The sequence below is a fragment of the Solanum verrucosum genome, unplaced genomic scaffold (genome assembly GCF_900185275.1).
Source record: "Solanum verrucosum unplaced genomic scaffold, falcon-dt-bn FXZP01000058.1, whole genome shotgun sequence".
In the NCBI taxonomy this organism is placed as follows: Eukaryota; Viridiplantae; Streptophyta; class Magnoliopsida; order Solanales; family Solanaceae; genus Solanum; species Solanum verrucosum.
In genome coordinates, this window is record NW_026020303.1 from 1,588,253 (window position 1) to 1,596,105 (window position 7,853).

The 7,853-nt window shown below is 35.3% G+C and overlaps 2 pseudogenes; one reads left to right on the forward strand and one right to left on the reverse strand.

The window, feature by feature from the left end:
• Nucleotides 1–4,399: 4,399 nt before the first annotated feature.
• Nucleotides 4,400–5,928, reverse strand: LOC125835006 (probable lipid phosphate phosphatase 4; annotated as a pseudogene).
• A 364-nt stretch (nucleotides 5,929–6,292) lies between these two features.
• Nucleotides 6,293–6,957, forward strand: LOC125835007 (uncharacterized; annotated as a pseudogene).
• Nucleotides 6,958–7,853: the final 896 nt, after the last annotated feature.

The following is a 7,853-nucleotide window of genomic DNA, read 5'->3' on the forward strand; positions in this document are numbered from 1 at the left end:
AATGCAAGAAAGAAAACAAATCACCGAGACCCTATTATTCCCTTATGGAGATGTGGAATCTTCACAACTATCCAATCCTTTTTGGCGGCTCATGATTTGGACAGTCTTAGTAAGTCAGCTGCTGCTGAATCATTTGAAGAGGCTCCGGGGACCATTATCAAATTCCAGAGTGACACATCGAGCACTGATGCCCTGGCAGATGGAGTGACTGCTTAGACTTGATCCCTTTTTTTACCTCCATTTCTGTCTTCCTTTAATTTATATTCTGGATATTTTGTTATATGCATTTGAGGACAAATGTTTTTGTTTGTGGTAGGGTGAGGCCCACACCTTTTGTGTGCTACTTTTGTTTGTGTTTCGTGTATATATATTTGGGTTGTTTTGTTTAAATTTGTGTCAATACTACTTTTCTGTGGATGTTTGAGGTTGTGGCTCATTTTATTTTAAATTGCAAAATGATTTTGACCCGTCTGAAAAATTTGTGCCACCTCTCGTGTTTTGAATGTGGTTGTTCCTTGGCAAATTTGAGTCTCGGTTTCGATCTATACGTTGACTTGAATAGTGCTTACAATCGAATGAACAAGAATGTATGACTACGATGAGGCCAAATGAAGTTGCATAGACAATATGTGAACTCTTTGCATCTCGTTGTGATTAGCCATTTATCAAATCGATTCTCTTGTGATGAACGTTGCACACTAGAAAAAGTGTGGAGTCTTGTTTGACTTAAGTATCGATGCCTTGTGTGATAAGCTTACCTAGAACCATGCATGGCAACACCTAGAATTTGCCATGTTGGTCCGGTTGACTAAGTAAGACTTTCTCTTGATATGATCTTAGGCAACTTCGAAGAGTGTGAACCAATTTGACATATACCTCTTTTGTGACCTACCTTGTGAGCGTGTGATTCTCTCTTGAACACCCTTTGAGCCTTACTCTTCTTTGAAACAAACTTGATGAAAACTAGACCTTTCTTAATCCATTACCTATAATCCTCTTGAATTGTGGTTAATTGAATAGCCAACTTAGGCCAAAAGCCTAAGTTGGGGGTGTGGTGAAAAAGAAAAGGGGAAGTCAAGAAGTGCAAGGAAAGTCTCCTTTAACCCATGGTGTTGAGAAAAATGGAACCCTTCCATATATATAAGAAAAAAGAGAAAAAGAAAAAAAAGAAATTTGCTGAATAAAGTACCAAAGAAATAGGGTTCCGAACAATCCATGGGAAGTGAATAATAGGATGACCTATGATGCACTAATGAAAATGATGAAAGAAAAAGAAAGGAAGTGTTGAGAGCACCACATTTCATGAGGATAAAAGTCACTGATCCTAAATGACCATACCTTTGCACTCAACCCTGTTACAAGCCTTATTAAGACCTTTGTGATCTTGAGAAAGTCGAAACAAATGTTGATTGGAAAATACGGGCAAACCTATCGGTGAAAGCATGCATTGTGTTCATCTTTGTGAGTGTGAGCGTTGTATCTAATTCCTGAACCTTAAATTGATTATACCTTTGCGTGTGAAAATGGAATCATCATTTGTGTAAGGGCATTCAAAGGCTTTTGTTGAGCTTGAACTTGCATTTGAAGCAAATATTGCGAGCTTGAGAATCTTTAGTAATGGTGTGTCACAACTTGAATCATTGAGTACACAATTGATCCTTGTATAAGTAAATTGAGTCTTGTTGTGTACATTCATAATTGAGTCTTGTGTAGGTAGCACTGTTTGAGACATCCTTGTTGAACTGCTGAACTTGATTTTTACTTGAGGACAAGCAAAAGTTTAAGTTGGGGGTGTTGATGAGTCCACAAATTGGACTCATTTAGGGTTATATTTTAGTAGAAATTGTGTCCTCAAATTCTTATTTTATCTCAATGTCTGATGAAAACCCTTAAGTTTCAGGTATTTGAAGTTTGAAGGAAAGCATGGACACTACATCGCAAAAAGGAACGAAAGGGCTTAAAAGAACGAAGAAATGAAGGCCTGAGGATCACCGAGTCCACTTGGCTAGTCGCCGAAGGGTCTTACTTCGCCTTTTGCTCCAGTGTGCTGAGCCCTAAAGGAAAGTATCAAGTCGGCGGAAAAAGGGAGCAGTCAGCGCATCGCCGAGAAGTTCCGCGAAGCAGCACCATGTTGTCCAATGACCTAGAGCACGACGATACTGAAGGCTGGTGCAAGACGGCGATGAACTACACCAAAGGGCGAATCGCCGAGTTGATCGGCGATTCCGACTAACGACGCTGAGTGATCCGCTGCAGCACAAATACGTGAAAACTATAAATACTAGTTAGAGTTGTAGTTTTAAGTGTCAAACAATTATTATAATTTTTATATAGAACAGTACTTTTTGATATTTTTGCTCTAAGTTTGAGAGGGTTTTGAAGACTTGAAGATCCAAAGGGTTTCATCTTTAAGATTTGGATTTGGGTATCTTGGATTCTTCAATTTTGGCCTGTATCAAGACTTAAATCTTCATACCCAGCTGAATGCGAGCTCAATTTGGTATAAATTTCTATCTCTTATACACGTGTGGCTAAAAATTCCAATTCTTGGGGTGTGATTTAGCGAATATGAGTTAAGATAATTGTTAGGTCTTGCTTGCTGATAGTTTAATCGTAGTTTAATTGTGATTTCGTTTAGTAGTTGTGGATGAATTTAATGATTTTGTAGTTGCAAATACAAGTTTGTTTATGTGTTTTCGGCTTGCTCGAGAGAGAGGTCATAAACCTAAAACTACTAAATTAATGGTCGGTAGGAGTGGGTTAACATGAGGTTCAGCTCGAGAGAGTGAATCCTAGTCTCATTCCCACACACTTAGCTCGAGAGAGTGAGTGGGTTAAGGCGTAGGTTGGTCTTTATGCGGCAAGTGGGTGTCCGAGAGGAACGCATTTGAAACGGGGTAAGTTTCTCGAGAGAGAGAGCTTATCCCCCTTAAAGTTTAGCCTAGTCACAATTAGTCTATGAATCTTCTATCGAAAGCATGTATCCAATAATCTAGCTTAACCCGTATTCCCGTCACATCCCAAGGATCCCCTCTCATTACTTAGAAATTCTTGTTTATTTTGCTATTTTTACTTATTTGTGACAAAAGTCCCTCTTTGTTAATTGACACTCTTGTGTCCCCCTTTAATTTACAATGTTTTTAATCGTTAATGTCTTTAGCTACGACAAGTTAGAACTAAATTTTATTTTTCTATTAATTCTCAAAACCACTCCCTTGGGAACGATCCCAACCCTTGGTTGGGTTACTAAACTATTGTACGATTGTAGATACTTGCATCGGAAGTTGTGTCTTGATTACGCTAACATCAAAGACACATATGAAGAGAACTGAAATAATACTCTCTACATTCGATATTCCATATCAATTGTCTTCCTTTCATGTTTAGTATTCTTATATTTTTCTCTCTCATTATTCAACAAAATAATAATTTTATTAAGTACTAAATTTTTTAAAAAATAAATAAATAAATTAAAATTAAATAAGAAATGAACGGATTAGATTGTCACCCTCTTTTTAGCCTATTTCAGCCTTATTTGGGAAGTTCTAATAACCATCACATATAAAAAGTTGTCAAAGATGTGCATTGATTACCATGTTTGTATATATATATATATATATATTTCAAGTTGTTAGAAAACTGAACAAATTCTTCCACCAACTAATTTTCAGCATTTTGAAATTGCCTTAGAGAAGACAATAGATAGCTCATGCCCTTGCTCGGCCAAGAAGCTGCTTTATCTTTAGTGATCCTAATATGTATCTAGATAGTAATGTTTTGTCTTGATTTTCTATCATATTAACATTATCATGATTGGTTTTACTTTTCTCTGAAACGAAAATATAGAAGGAGAAATTTGAAACTATAAAAATTGAATACCATTCTTCTCATACCAAAAGAACATAATTCTTTTCTCTCAACAATTTCAATATTTTTTTTATGTTACTTTTTTTATATATATGTCAATTGACTAAATTATATAATAATATTATATTTTTTGTCATTTGATTTATCCCCAACATTATTTGCAATTGTAAGCTTATGACGCCCTAATTCTTTCAACCCTAAGAGTAATCTCTTTCATCTAGTTTAGAAGTAGATACAAATGTACAACAAGACTATGTTTTGTAAGAGTTTGAGCCTTTTCTTTCTCCCCATAGAAAATGAGGAGGTAATGAACATTGTTCCTTCCATATTGTACAACTCTTTTGATATATAGATATGACTTCAGACATAAGCCAGACTATATAAAACAAGAGTACAAAGGTTTAGATGATATATTTACTCTTTCGACGAGGCTATGGAAATCTGAATTTAGTATCTCCTTCCATCTCCATCAACATCTTGCATTACTCTTCATGCCTAGATAATTAGGGTTGCCTCTTGTACTCTCGTTGCATTACACGGTGTCAATTCCTATTGATGTAGAGTGCATTTTAATATTTTCTCACGTTTTGATAGATGCATGAGGTGCACACCCTGTTTTCATGGAAAAATGAACAATATTTAGAAAATAACTAGTATCGTTGACATTGAACTAAGAGATTCATTCTGTTTTCGGAGACTTGAGGTTGTACCGTTGATATCATGAGGGAATGGAAAGAAAAGCAGGTAGCATAAAGAGGCAACCACACTTCCTGTATGAAAAAAATAATGAGATGTTTAGCTACACTATTTCTCTTAATAGCATAGTCAAAATTTGATAAATAAAAGGCGTGAGCATTGATAGTGTAAAAGTTTTTTCACATTATTATTAGTTCATTGGAAGGCCAGCTACAAGCAATGTTAGTTTGAAAACTTATCAAAGTAGTGAATCAATTCTAGCACTGGATAGTAACGTTGAACCAATCTATAATGGATCCAGTGAATACATCTGTCCAGTGATGCCAATAGTCATTAATCCGAGGAATTTCGACTAATGCAGCAAAGAGTAAAGGAAGCAGAACAATATAGAGTTTTGCAGCATGGCCTCTTCTGTCAAAAGCCTTCACTTTTCCACACAAGTACCATGAAAGGAAAGCAAGGCTAGCAAATGACCCTATATTTTGACAAGCGAAAACTAATGAGCAAGAAGAAAACAAAAAAACATGAATAAACTAAAGAATAAGCAAACACTACTAACATGAGGTATGTCCACCGGGAAAGCTTTTACATCCTTCTTTCACAACTTTAGGGTCTCCATGACAATTAACATCCCCCATTAGGTTGAAAGGCCTGCACATGAATTGGAAAAGGTATCTTAATGCAAAATTTGTATAAGAGTTGATGTCAAACTTTTCGAGTTAACTTTTATGTTATGGCATACTCAGAAAAACACACACAGAGTATAAAAGAAGGAAAATGAACACTATTTATATGTTCTCAGACAACACATAGAGAAAATATTGAACTATGATGAAAGCAAGCCAATACTGTCTCATGAATTCTCAAACTCTTAGGTTGTGTCTTTTCCAATTACCCCATTGCCATAAACAGTAGAAGTTGACTCCTAGCACAGAACTCGATCACATAGTATCCACTTATAGGCTGAATCACAGATCTTTTGAGTTGGATCATATTTTGGACTACATGACAGAATATCCAAAGTTCAAGCCATAATATTATGTGAAAGTGTAAGAAGGAGACACACCTCGATTCCATTGGGGAAGCACCTATAGAAGAAATTTGGGCATGGACGACCAACAATATCTTTGATGCTATCGGTGATTACTGCAATCCTTAGAACATAATACATGATGCCTAGATTTACAAGAAAAAAGTCATCAATTTCTTAGTATCAACTACAATTAAGATCCAAAATTTAAAAATAGTTTTTTCCTAAATAAACTTCAAGTAAAACTCACCCAATATGGCATGATGCAAATCATATACATCCCTCCTGTAGTGTTAGTAAATGAGAAATACTGAGCATGGTAGAATTACTGCAAATATCTGTTATAGTAGGTAAATAAAACCTCAGAAAATGAATGCACGAGAGTTATTGAGTTTTTTAAACCAAAAACAGTGAATAAGGTTTGTAAAGTTATTCAAATAAGGTTGAGTTTTCCAAAAATATAATTATAACTCCAATTAGTTTCCTATTTTAATAAGGTTAAGTTTTCCAAAATAAATTACAACTCCAATTAATAAGGTTCACTTTTTCAAATTTACTTTTACAACTACAATTAGTTTCCTGCACAAATTAGGAAATATATTCTCTATATATATTTTCTTGCTTTAAAATATTTCTCCATCTTCTTCTTTCTTTTTGTATCTTTTAAGTTGGAATTCACATAATTTTCAACTTATGGGGATGAATTATACGGATGAAGATCTGATAAGGTGTTTGACGAAATTCATTCGTGGAATGCCTATCGAATACCATGATATTCCGTATATAGATTTATACGGTAACAAAGAGCCAGCCGAATTATTCCAAAATTCAGGTAATGATCATGTAAACTATTTACTCAATTGAAGAGAAAAACAATCAAGGGTAAAATCTTCAACAAATCAATTGTTGGAGGTCGCATATGGAAAGGGCGAGACAATAGTAAAGAAATTTTGAACAAGAAAAGATCACAAATTGGGTATAGGAAAACTTTTCGTTTTGATGAAGAAAGTAGCAGTGAAGATTAAGAAAGTGTATACTGGATTGCGAAAGAATACTCTCTTGATAAAACTACAATGGATGTATTAAGTGAACGCGACAAAATTAGACATGAAGACTCTGTTGTGTGTTTCATTACAAAGAAAGTCAGTTTATGTAAAAATCATCAAGATATTCCTATAACAATCGAGAATGTACTTCCTGATTGTGTCTCAAATTCGTCGAGAGATCATGATGGATGGTTATATGGTGCAAAAATTTGGCAGCTACCATCATTGGATGAACCGTTTAAAGCCTTGACTGATGAAGAATTGGATTACTTTGATACACCTGATCCTGAATATCCACATGCATACAGTGCTAATTAGTAGTACATTTATTTTAGTTACTTTAATTTGTAAAATTATATTATCAAATATTTCTATTGTTATTTAATGGATTACATCTATTTTTAAACTTAATATTTTTTTGGTTCCGATATCCACATTGGAGCCCGACTAAATCTGAATTCGCGTCAAAAAGTAAAACGCTCCTTCCGTATACAACTGCGCCACATATGATTAGCCGGATCAGTTAATCTTGGAAACTTAGAGCTACATGAATGACAACACTAACAACGACGAACCAGATACAGAACAATGATGGTTAAAGGCAACTAAAATAAGAAAATGCAGATTCGACAACATCAAAACAAACGAGCAGAGGAGCCACAATGATAAATACATAACACAAAATTAATTCGACTTTAAGACCGAATCACTGAAACCGATTGAAAATGACAGATCATATTAAAACATCACTAACTCAACACCTAACGATGAACCAACCATAGAACAGAGGTTTTCCAACATCCAAAAATCGAAATAGGAAAAAAAATGAAGATGGTGTTGTGGAGGGGTAAGTGTTACCTTTCTCCGGGCAGCAACTGGGACGATGAGACTTGAACTGATTTCCACCACCACTAATGAACTCCAATGGTTTCAAAAGCTGGAAATGGCTAAGCCTTTGATTTTTCAATTCATGTGCCCTTTTCGAGGAAACAGTGAAAGTGATTGTTGATCTAGGCGCGGGTATTGTTGGGTGCAGCTATTGATGATGAATTTTTGAAAAAAAAAATCCGGATTGATCGTGACTGCAAGAGAAGACAAGGCAATGGGGTCGTTTGGTACTGCTCCCGATTTCGAGTTTCTAGGTTCGTTCTTCGCTGGAAGAAGAAGAAAAAAACGTACAGGTTTTTTTTGGTATTGTTGTAATTGGGTGTTGA